Source organism: Macaca fascicularis, chromosome 12, assembly GCF_037993035.2.
Source record: "Macaca fascicularis isolate 582-1 chromosome 12, T2T-MFA8v1.1".
NCBI lineage: Eukaryota > Metazoa > Chordata > Mammalia > Primates > Cercopithecidae > Macaca > Macaca fascicularis.
Window position 1 is genome coordinate 124,804,872 of NC_088386.1, and position 13,135 is coordinate 124,818,006.

The 13,135-nt window shown below is 36.9% G+C and overlaps 1 long non-coding RNA gene across 7 annotated transcripts in view; it reads left to right on the forward strand.

Annotated features, from left to right (window-relative positions):
* Positions 1-13,135, forward strand: part of LOC123567975 (uncharacterized) — a 184,780-nt gene that overhangs the window by 131,161 nt on the left and 40,484 nt on the right. For 5 of the 7 annotated variants that reach the window (XR_010580116.1, XR_010580114.1, XR_010580115.1 and 2 more), the window contains exon 3: positions 6,313-6,478. This is a non-coding gene — a long non-coding RNA (uncharacterized lncRNA). The remainder of the gene's footprint in view (positions 1-6,312; positions 6,479-13,135) is intronic. The other 2 variants (XR_012421541.1, XR_012421542.1) reach the window with 1 other exon arrangement.

Genomic DNA, 13,135 nt, shown 5'->3' on the forward strand with positions numbered 1-13,135 from the left:
AAATACCCAAGGGGTGTCCTCAGATATTCCCACCCTCCAAGGAGTGGCCATGAGCCTGCTAGAGATGTGTGTATGATAAGTGCAAACAATTTTTATTTTATTAGAAACTATCTTACTGTTTTCATCATAGTAGTTAACCATCAACAGTGCTGAGAGCTGAGCAGTCTGTATGGAGAATTACTTCTGTCTCATTCAGTGAATGTCAAGTAAGCATTCTGGCACTTCCTTGTTAGTTGAATTTAAATGAAATCACTCATCCCTCTGGGTTTCCATTTTCTATTTCTGCAAAATAGAGCCAAGCATTGTGGAAGAAGGAACTCCACCTGCCTTTGGAGCTAGATACCTCCTCTGGTTCCTGGCTTAGCTGCCACAAAGCACGAGCTCTGGTTGAATGACAAAAACTCTACACATTTCACCTATAACATAAAATGTTTATGTTTTATAATGATACAAAATGATTAGGTTAAATTTATATGTAAAATGCTTACTGTGTTCTTTCATTCTCAAAAGTGGTTCTCAGCAATTAGACCATTCATGTGTATTTCTTTCTAAGGGAGCTTGCAATTTCTGGGCCCTTGGCAGGCTGTGTAGAAAGTTTATCTTACAATTATGAATAAAAGTTTGTAAACAGAGATAGACTTACTTTCATGTAAGTTCATGAATGAGAATAAAATATTTTGTTGTACATGAAAAATTATAAATCTATACTATACACAGATATCTATATCCATGTCTATCTCTGTTTCTATTCTTATCTCTATCTCTATGATCGGTATATCTATGCACAATTATATCTTCTAAAGGCATGCAGATCATGCTTTCATCTGGATTTTTCCCTTTGCAATAAAGGCTGTACTTGAAAAATCAACCTTGAATAATGTAGAAAACAAGAGGAAGCATTTTTCTCTGCTAGTGAATAGATAAAACTTTTTATTTTATTTTTATTTTTTTAATTTTTAAAGACAGGGTTTTGCTCTGTTCCCCAGGCTTGAGGGCAGTGGCATGATCATAGCTCAGCGAAGCCTCAAACTCCTGGGCTCAAGGGACTCTCCCTCCTCAGCCTCCTGAGTAGCTGTGACTGTGGGTGTATGCCACCATGCCCAACTAATTTTTAAATTATTTGTAGAGACAGGGTCTCACGATATCGCCCAGGCTGATTTCAAACTCCTGGGCTCAAGCAATCCTCATGTCTCAGCCTCCCAAAGTGCTGAGATTACATGTGTGAGCCACCTTGTCCAACAGATAAAACCTTCTTTCTATGATAAGGAATATAATCAATGACTGTTTCCATTTAACCTGTATTGTATACTCACTTGAGTATCAAAAAAGATCACTACTTTAGATTTGACTCCAAATGCACATGCAACAAAAGAGAAAAGGGATAAACGGAGTTACATCAAACTAAAAAGCTCCTGCACCACAAAGGAAACACTCAACAGAGTGAAGAGACAATCTACAGTACAGAAGAATACATTTGCAAAACATGCATCTGACAAGAAGTTACTATCCAAAATATATAAGGAATTCAAACATCTCAATAGTAAAAAAAGAATAACCCAATGAAAAAATGGGCAAAGGAGTTGAAAGGATATTTTCCTCATAAAAGGCATAAAAATGGCCAACAGATATATGAAAATATTCTCAACATTTCTAATCATCAGAAAAATGCAAATTAAAACCACAGTGAGATATCATGTCATGCTTATGAAGACGACTGTTACGAAAAAGAAAAAAAATAACAGGTGTTGGTGAGGATGTGGAGGAAAGGGAACCCTTGTGTGCTCTTGGTGAGAATATACATTAGTAAAGTCATTATGGAAAACATTATGTAGCTTCCTTAAAAATTATAAATAGAACTCCCGTATGATCCAGCAATTCCACTTCTGGGTATATGTTCAAAGGAAATTAGTGTGTGAAAGATATCTGCACTCACATGTTCATTGCAGTATTATTTGCAATAGCCAAGCTATGGCATCAACCTAAGTATCTATCAAGGAATAAATAGATAAAGAAATTATGATGGGGCCAGGAGCAGTGGCTCACACCTGTAATCCCAGCACTTTAGGAGGCCTAGGTGGGTGGATCACCTAAGGTCAGAAGTTCAAGACCTGCCTGGTCAACACGGTGAAACCCCATCTCTACTAAATACACAAAAATTGGCCAGGCATGGTGGTAGGCACCTTTAATCCCAGCTACTCAGGAGGCTGAGGCAGGAGAATCACTTGAACCCAGGAGGTGGAGGTTGCAGTGAGCCAAGATCATGCCATTGTGCTCCAGCCTGGGAAACAAGAGCGCAACTTCATCTAAAGAAAAAAAAAAAAAGAAAGAAATTATGGTATATAGACATGATAAAATGATATTCAGCCCTATAATAAAGAGGAAAATCCTGTCATTTACAACAACATGGAAGAAACTGGTGGACATAATAGACATAATGTTAAGTGAAAGCCAGACAAAAAAGACAAATACTGTGCTTTCCGGGACATGGATGAAACTGGAAGCCATCATTCTCAGCAACTAACTGTGCTAATTCTCAACTAATACGGGAACAGAAAATCAAACACTGCATGTTCTCCCTCATAAGTGGGAGTTGAACAATAAGAACACATGGACACAGGGAGAAGAGCATCACATACTGGGGCCTGTTGGGGGATGGGGTTAAGGGGAGGGAGAGCATTAGGATAAATACCTAATGAATAAAGGGTTTAAAACCTAGATTACAGGTTGATAGGTGCAGCAAACCACCATGGCACATGTATACTTATATAACAAACCTGTATGTTCTGCACATGTATCCCAGAACTTAAAGTAACATAATTAAAAAGACAAATACTGTATGACCTTGCTTATATGTGAACTCTTAACAAGTCAAGCTCATGGCAGCAGAAAATAGAATGATGGTTACCAGAGGGTGGAAGATAGGAGGATTGGGGGGATACTGTCAAGGGATACAAAATTTTAGTCAGCAGGAAGAAGCTCAAGAGCTCTATTGTATAGCATAGTAACTCTAGGATTTATTGTTTGTTTCTGTTTTTTAATTTTATTTTAAGTTCCAGGGCACATGTGGAGGATGTGCAGGTTCGTTACATAGGTAAACATGTGCCATGATGATTTCCTGCACCTATCAACCTATCACGTAGGTATTAACCCCAGCATGCATTAGCTATTTTTCCTGATGTTCTCCCTGTCCCTGCACCCCTACTCCCAACAGGCCCCAGTGTGTGTTGTTCCCCTCCCCGTGTCTACATGTTCATGTTGTTCAGCTCCCATTTGTAAGTGAGAACATGCGGTGTTTGGTTTTCTATTCCTGCATTAGTTTGCTGAGGATAATGGCTTCCAGCTCCACCCATGTCCCTGCAAAGGACATCATCTCATTCCTTTATATGGCTTCATGGTTTTCCATGGTGTATATGTACCACATTTTCTTTATCCAGTCTATCACTGATGGGCATTCGGGTTGATTATATGTCTTTGCTACTGTGAATAGTGCTGCAATGAACATACACATACAGATATCTTTATAATAGAATGATTTATATTCCATTGAGTATTATAGTAACGGGATTGCTGGAACAAATGGTATTTCTGCCTCTAGGGTTTTGAGGAATCACCACACCGTCTTCCACAATGGTTGAGCTAATTTACATTCCCACCAACAGTGTAAAAGTGTTCTTTTTCTCTGCAGCCTCACCAGCATCTGTTGTCTCCTGATTTTTTAATGATTGCCATTCTAACTGGTGTGAGATGGTATCTCATTGTGGTTTTGATTTTAATTTCTCTAATGATCAGTCATGTTGAGCTTTTTTGCATATGTTTGTTGGTCGCATAAATGTCTTCTTTTGAGAAGTGTCTGTTCATGTCCTTTGCCCACTTTTTAATGAGGTTGTTTGTTTGTTTGTTTCTGGTAAATTTGTTTAAATTTCTTGGATATTCTGGATATTAGACCTTTGTCAGATGGATAGATTGCAAAAAGTTTCCCCCATTCTGCAAGTTGTTGTTCACTCTAGTGACAGTTTCTTTTGCTGTGCAGAAGCTCATTTAATTATATCCCATTTGACAATTTTCATTTTGTTATAATTGCAACAAAATTTCAGCATTTTCATCATGAAATCTTTGCTTGTGCCTGTGTCCTGAATGGTATTGCTTAAGTTTTCTTCTAGGGTTTTTGTAGTTTTGGGGTTTATATTTAAGTTCTTAACCCATATTGAGCTAATTTTTGTATAAGGTGTAAGGAAGGGGTCTAGCTTTAATTTTCTGAATATGGCTAGCCAGTTCTCCCAGCACCATTTATTAAATAGGGAATCCTTTCCTCATTGCTTATTTATGTCAGGTTTGTAGAAGATCATATGGTTGTAGATGTGTGATCTTACTTCTGAGTTCTACTCTGTCCCATTGGTCTATGTGTCTGTTTTTGTACCAGTGCCATGCTGTTTTGATTGCTTTAGCCTTGTATAGTTTGAAGTCAGATAGCATGATGCCTCCGGCTTTGTTCTTTTTGCTTGGGATTGTCTTGGCTATAGAGGCTCTTTTTTGGTTCCATATGAATTTTAAAATATTTTGTTTCTAATTCTGTGAAGAATGTCAATGGTAGGGGAATTTAAGGGGAATAGCATTGAATCTATAAATTATTTTGGGCAATATGGCCATTTGCACAATATTGATTCTTCATGTCCATAAGCATGGAATGATTTTCCATCCACTTGTGTATTATCTGATTTCCTTGAGCAGTGGTTTGTAGATCTCCTTGGAAAGGTCCTTCACTTCCCTTGTTAGCTGTATTCCACCATAATCAAGTCAGCTTCATTCCTGAGATGCAAGGCTGGTTCAACATACTGAAATCAATAAATGTAATTCATTACATAAACAGAACTAAAGACAAAAACAACATGATTATCTCAATAGATGCAGAAAAGGCCTACGATAAAATTCCACATCTCTTCATGTTAAAAACTCTCAATAAACTAGGTATTGAAGGAACATCGATCAAAATAATAAGAGCCATTTATGACAAACCCACAGACAATATCATACTGAATGGGCAAAAGCTGGAAGTAATCTCCTTGAAAACTGGCACAAGACAAGGATGCTCACCCTCACCACTCCTATTCAGAATAGTATTGGACATTCTGGCCAGGGCAGTCAGACAAGAGAAAGAAATAAGTGTATTCAAATAGGAACAGAGGAAGTCAAGTTGTCTCTATTTGCAGATGTCATGATCCTATATGTATATGTAGAAAATCCCATCTTCTCAGCCCCCAAGTTTCTTAAGCTGGTAAGCAACTTCAGCAGTTTCAGGATACAAAATCAATGTGCAAAAATCACAAACATTTCTATACATGAACAATATGCATGCAGAGCGCCAAATCATGAATGAATTCCCATTCACAATTGCTATGATGACTATAGTTAATAGCAATGTATTCTATACTTAAAATTTGCTGACAGAGTAAAACTTAAATGTTCTCATCACAAAAAAGACAAATATGTGTTATGGTTTGGCTCTATGTCCCCACCCAAATCTCACCTTGTAACTCCCATAATTCCCATGTGTTGTGGGGACAACTCAGTGGGAGATGACTGAATCATGGGCATGGGTCTTTCCCGTGCTTTTCTCATTATAGTGAATGAGTCTCATGAGAGCTGATGGTTTTAAAACAGTTGTTTCTCTGCACAAACTCTCTCTCTTTGCCCTCTGCCATCCATGTAAAATGTGACTTGCTCCAATTTGCCTTCCGCTATGATTGTGAGTCCTCCCCAGCCATGTGGAACTGTAAGTCCAATAAACCTGTTTCTTTTGTAAATTGCCCAGTATGTCTTTAACAGCAGAATGAAAACTAACTAATATGGTATGTGAGGTAATTAATATGCTAGCTAATTAATTTGATTTAGCCATTCTACAATGCATATGTATTAAAAAAACATATTGTACACCATAATTATGCACAGTTCCATCGATTAAAAAAATTAAAAGGTTGATAATTTACAATAGAACTAAAATTTTGAACTGTTCTACAAATAATATTTTTGTTCATTCTGTTTGGCAGATTGGCCTGCTCCCCTTATGCTAAGTACCAAGATTAAATGATTAAGTTCAATATATGTGCCTACAGGCATAGTTCTGGATATAAACATGACCATCAGAAGTTTAACCTAAAAGAACATTAGAACAATATTGGAAGAACAATAATGTAATAAGTAGGAGTTATGGACTGCATTGTGTTCACTCAAAATTCGTATGTTGAAACACTAACCCCCAATGAGATTGTATTTGGCCTTCTAAAGAGGTAATTAAGGTTAAATAATGTCATGCAGGTGGGACACTAAGTCAACATGACTGAGACACCAAGGTTGTGTTTACACAGAGGAGGGGTCATGTGAGGACACAGCAAGAAGGCAGCCAATCTGCAAGCAAGGAGAGAGGCTCAGAAGAAACCAATCCTGCTGGCACCCTGATCTTGGACTTCTAGCTTCCAGAAATGTGAGAAAATAAATTTCTGTTATTTAAGCCACCCAGTCTATGATACTGTGTTATGGCAACCTTGGCGAATGAATACAGTAGGTTAATATCAACTTGGAGTGGAGAAACAAACTTGGAACCTGGAGTCTTTCATTCTAGTACAGACTCAGGGAATGTCTCTTTTCTCACCTTGAGCAAGCCTCGCATTTTTATTAGTACAATTTTTTAAAAAGTTAGCTGAGAGAACTCTGATATTTGCTCTTGTTCTCATATATTTTGTCCTATTATAATGACAATAATAATAAGAGGTAACTTGTATATGAGGTTCTCTACACACTGGCATTCTTCTATTAGTGCATTCTAGCACAAGGATGCTGAAACCATTGCATGCTATAGCTCTCCCAGGCATCCAAGGGCAAGACTGCAATACTATTCTTCATGGTGTTGCAAGCATGCAGAGAAGGATAGAATGCTATTGCATCGATTGTATTAACTACAACTCTGCAACATCTGCTTATGTTGTGTTAGAATCTCTGAAGGATTACCAACAGATTTTATTTACATGATTTCATTTATTCCTTTCAACAAACATACAGTGCGCTTACTCATCTACTCCTCAGAGCATTCCAAAAGATGATTCTCAATATTGTTATTTCATGATTTTAAATTTCCTAAGGTCTCATGGATACACACATACACACTCAATCACATTCTATAAATATGTTTTTGTGTAATATATTTTGAAAAAATAATCCAAACATATTCATAATGGTAGCTAATTATTTTATGTACTAGAAACTTTATTAAGCAATTTACTTGCATTATCAGTTATTTGAATCCTCCCCACAATACCATGAGGTAGGAGTGTTACCAACTTCGTTTTACAGCAGGAGAAACCAATCCTTCACTCAAACAATTCAAGGGTAATTTTTCTAGCAAAAGAACAGGGACCTGAACCCAGAGCACACTTTTAAGGCACACATGCTTAATAAATTATGCAATCCTGCTTCTTTGGAAAGCTACACATTTCTGTACTGGACCACTTTAGGTTAATAAGTAGAAACAAGCCTTCAACAACAATAAAACTCAACAAATTCCTTTCCAAAATTACCTCTTTCTAAAGAATGTTTATGAAAGCTTTTTGTCCAAATTGTGGCAATTACCATTTAAGAATCTAAACTAAATTCACATATAGTTCTTTCTATGTCCTCTACAAACAAAGTTAAGGCCTCACTGCTATGATTTCCAACAAAACCTCAGACTGACAGTTGTATTTAACACTTCATCTTCATCCAAACAGTGTAAGCCCTGCTGGAACATTCAGCAAAACAAGGTCCAGAACTTGTCATGGAAAAGAGAAATTATCCTTCTTTATCCAGCCAACTGAACAGGCAGGTGATATCTTATTAGAGGTAAAACTGGCACTGGATATTTTGCCCCTGGAGTCAGAGTTTCCTGTCCTGGTCATGACTTCATCTGAACAAACATAACATCCCCAATATACAATGTGTCCTATATTAGCCCAAAAGCCGTTGGAAGACATTATGATTCTTTGTGGCCTAGTTGAGAATAACAGGTAGCTTGAGCAAATAAAATAGAATGCTCCAACCAGAACGCTGCATTTATTTTGAAGTTATAGAATTATTTTAAATCTACATAGGAATGTTTTAAATCTGCATAGTAAAAATTTCTAATTTACCTGAAAAATGATATTTCCTTAGCATCATTGCCCTAGACATTCAAGTAATACTTGCCTATTGTTTTAAAGATAAAATAATGTTAAGACTAATAAGGCATATAGTAGCATCTCACCACATCCCATTCTACTTGCAGTTTGTACTCTACTGAGAAAATCATATATAGCATCTAGCTATTGCTTCCAAATAATGTATTTATACTTCTAATATATTTTCCTTTATTTTTCAGTTTTTGATATTATGCAGGATTTTCTGTTGCTAATTCATTACCACTATTATCACACACATTTGAAGGCAAAACTATGTTTCCTGAGTCCTGTTTCCTATGTGGTCCAGGTTAGAAGTTGTTATCACATAAGAGTTGGAAAACATAAATGTAACAGAATATGGTAAATGGGGGGAGGCAAGAGTGATCAGTTGTGTGTGAAGACGTGAGCTTCATAGTGGCTTCCTGACATGCTTGTAGAAGGCACTCACTCCACTGCTTCAGAAGAGATTGCCACTGTCACTTTCTCCACCTTCCTGCAGCTGCTTGCCAACTTTCGGTAGCATCTTTACCAATGCTGGCTCTTTCCCACTCAACCCAGCTCTTCCAAGAGTATCACAATCTCCCAATTCTATATAAATATTTTTTGTTCAGAATTCAGAGCTTAGTTTGTTTCTTTGACCAAACCTAGACTGATACAGTTATTGATATTGGAATTAATTTCAAAAATAGAGAGTTTTGAATATAAAAATCTAAATTTTGTTCTCTGATATGACTAGATATAAAGATAGTACTGTCCTCTGTCCAGTGATATATTAGTTTGTTCTCACACTGCTAACAAAGACATACTCAAGACTGCGTAATTTATAAAGGAGAGAGGTTTAATTGACTCACAGTTTCGCATGACTTGGGAGGCCTCAGGAAACTTACAATCATGGCAGAAGGGAAAGCAAACACTTCCTTCTTCACATGGTGGCAAGAGAGAAAAGTGCAAAGTGAATCAGGGAAAGCTCCTTATAAAACCACCAGATCTTGTGATAACTCACTCACTATGCTGAGAACAGTATGGGGGAACTGCCCTCAGGATCTAATCACATCCCATGAGGTCACTCCCTCAACACATGGGGATTATAATTCAAGATGAGATTTGGGTGGGGACACAGAGCCAGGTCACATCAAGTGGCAAATGGGAAATTCTGTGGTCTTCAGGGGCTACTTACTTAAATTATAACCAGTAGTCACCTGGAATAAAATGCCTAGTTGAAGATACATCTTTGAAAACTCATATAGCCAACTCAATAGAACACTGTAGTGGAAATACGGAGTGGAAATATTATAAGGTTGGTTTATTACTTCTGAGTGAGCCAGTAAATGTGGAGTAAAAACAATGATATCAGGACCAAAATTTCCAGGTCAACTTTCAGGTAAAATAAACACAAAAAACACAGAACTTTTCTGTGACTATCCTAAATAAATTCTTTATGTAATGATAGAGTCAACATTTCTGAAAACCAAGCTCAAAATGTGATGCTACAGGTGAACGAATTAAATTAAAAATCTTGTGAAGCCCCTTATGATGAGGTTAAAGTTTTGATTAGGAAGGAGTAAAATTCTGAAAATTGGTATGGGATATACGGGCAGATTCTGATGAAAATAAAAATTGTGAACACCCAAATCCACCATGCCAGTTTTTAAATAGAAGTGGTACTTTCTTTCTTATCTGAGAACATTAGCCTCCCCTTGCCTTAATGACCTGCATTAAAGTCTTCTGAGGTAACTGAGTTATAGAGGGAATAATGATCCTTCTCAAGACCCACTGTTGTCACCTCTCATATCTTCTAGACTTATAACAGATCCAAATCTCTGCAAGTCCCAGAAGGATAAGAACAATGTGTAATCTAGCTGAAGCCCCACACACATGAAAATAATTTTAAAGTTTTGGCAATGTATTCTAGTACAAACCTGAATAATATATATGGGAATGAATTCTAGAGATAATAGACTATGGTAAAAAATGTTAGGATATTGGATTCGGCTGAATTTATTGATATAGTACACACTCCAAATATTCTGGAATCTATGGCATAGCTTGAGTGGCAGGGAGTAGCTCTCACAATTTTCCTGAAGACAACAGTGACCTATGCTAAATAAAGTTGTAATGCAAGAAATCCCTTTGTATGCTCAGTCTAGAGGAAAGCATGTAATACTTTAGGAATCTAAAGGATTAGAGAGATACAACATGTAGTAATATTATTATTTATCTACTCAGTCGTACTTTATCCAGGTACCCTAGAACGTTCAGAATGATATTGCCCTTACCATGGTTTCAAAAAACACATTTTTGATGGAAGCATAAGAATCCATGAAAAGCCTTCTAGTGGATAGTATCTTCAAGCCAGGAATAAGAATGGGAGATGCTACTATAAAAATGGGGTTTTTGAATATCATGAGGTTGATGGCATTCCAGAATGGTGGGGTCTATGTGGTATTATTTAACACATAGTGACAAGGTGGATATGGACAAAATTACTATAATGGATAGCACAGCTAAAGCAATAATGGTTTGTCTCATTAGATTATTGGTGTTGTCCCCAGGATTGAAATATATGAACTCTCTTTTAAAGTTTTACTTAACTTCTACAAGTGAGGAAGTTTAAGTTTTGTGAACAAAAATCTGACTTGAATCATCACAAGAGAATCAGGACTCCCCAGTAAACTACAAGACTTGATGCAGTTCACTGATTTAGAGCCAGTTGAATGGAAGACTGAATTCTCTTAAAGAAATCTGATACAATGCCAACATTTTGCGCTGTATATTTTCTTCTTAGTTTCCTCCAATGAGACCTTACTTGGGATCACTTATCAAAGCAGTAAATTGAAGAAAGGAAAATACTCAGATGTTGTGGGGATTACTAGACCCCGTCTTTTAACTGACAATAATTCTTAGGAACTCAAACATGATTAAAGTTTACCAGTCAGAGTAGGGGTTTACGAAAACCAGGTGATTAATGGGATTTGCCTTTGATCCATCTAACAATAGGTCTCTTGGGTTCCTAATCCACTGTGTGGTTATTTTAATAGTCTTGGAAATTATAGTTGGAAGAGACATAACCAGCAACTGGCAGAATCCCCATGTTGTTCTCCTGACCCATAAAGTGAGGACTATTGTAGTAGGAAAAGCCAAGAGGAAGCCTCTAGAATTGCCACTCTGTGCCAAAATAGTAAATCAGAATCAATACTGCCCTCCTGGGAGAACTGCAGATATACCAGCCACATCCTCACTCAATTACCCCATTCAGCCTATGTGGAAGAGAGACAGCTCTCAAAGAATGACAATGGATTACTATAAATTTAATCAGGTGGCAACTTCAATTGTAGATCATATTCTATATGAGGTTCTTTGCTGGAAATAATACAGTCCCTATGACCAGGCACACAGCGAGTAGTCTAATGAGTGTTTTTTCCTCTATAACTACTAATATTTACTACAAGACAAACACAGAAATACTTATTCACTCTCCTACTTCAGGGGTATATGAAATGTACAGTCCTGTGTCATAATCTAGTCCAGAGACAGTTTTATCATCCTGCATTCCACAAGATATTATGCTAGTCCATCATACTGGTGATAGCATGCTGATTGAATGTGGTAAAAAAAAGAAGTAGAAATATTCTGGCAAAATACATGCATACCAGAGAGTAGGAAGTAAATCCAACAAAATTTCAGCAATCTGCTACTTCAGTGAAATTCCAGGAACTTGAGAGTTCTGAAGCAGGTTGAGATCTATTCTCCAAAATTAAGGGCTAAATCTTGTATCTGATATCTTCTACCACTAAGAAAGGGACAAAATAGCTAGAAACTTATTTGAATACTGGAGGCAAGATATACTCACATAAGTTGTGTATGAAACAAATAATTTACCAAGACCTCTGTTAGGCTTCCAGTTTAGAATGTTTGAGTGGGGCCCAGAGTAAAATACATCTCTGTAATGTGTACAGCGTACCGTGCAAGCTGCTCACTCACTTACACCATATGACCCAACAGATGGAATAGTATTTGCAGTACATGTAGCAGACAGGGATGCTACCCCATTCTCTTTGACCAGTTGGGTAAATGTCTTTTGATTCCTTCACTCTCTTTTCACTGAACTTTTCAGAGGGGAAAAGAAAAGTATGTCTTCAGTCTGCCCTGTTTAAGCATAACACCCTATCATTTTACAATTATCATTCTTATTGATTCTTATCAATAAGAATTGATCTTATGGGAATTCAGGACTCAGATAAGTACCAAAATGTACTTCTTTATATTTACTTCCACAATTCCTATAACTCCCTAAAATCTAATTCATAGTCAATTATTGAATTAACCAGTGCCAGTTCTATGACCTACACTGCACATGTGATAAGTACAATATTTACACCTTTTCTAAATGGAACTCTGCTAGTACAACCCTAATTTGGAGGACTGGAAAACTAGAAATTTGACCTCAGAAGACCTGAATATGAGGTCTGGTGTTTCCTTACTATAGGACTCTGGACAAAATCAACTTAAACTCTCTGTGAACCTCAGGTTTATCTTATTTAAAGAGCAGGTGATAGTACTTGTTTTACAAAGCCAATATGAGAATATAAGATAATGCATGTGAAACTTTCTGTATAGACCAGTCACTCAACAAGTAGATTTATAAATAGGAAATAGCCAACATCACCTGGTAATGCAAGTAAAAGTTCTCTTTATTGGCTTAGCTACACCTCCTGGGAACCATCTAATAAAGAATTGTCATTGTCATGTGCAAAGCCCTTTGTAAGTACAATCAGTCCCTTGGATGGGAAAATTAGCAGAAACAAGAGATCCACCAATTATCTCCTGGTGATGCTCAACATGGAACGTAACAAAGGGTTTAACCCTTACAGCTTAACTGTAAGCTTACAATTAACCTTACAGCTAAGAATGGTGTATAAGAAAAAGAGAGATTATTAGAAACCAAAATGAAT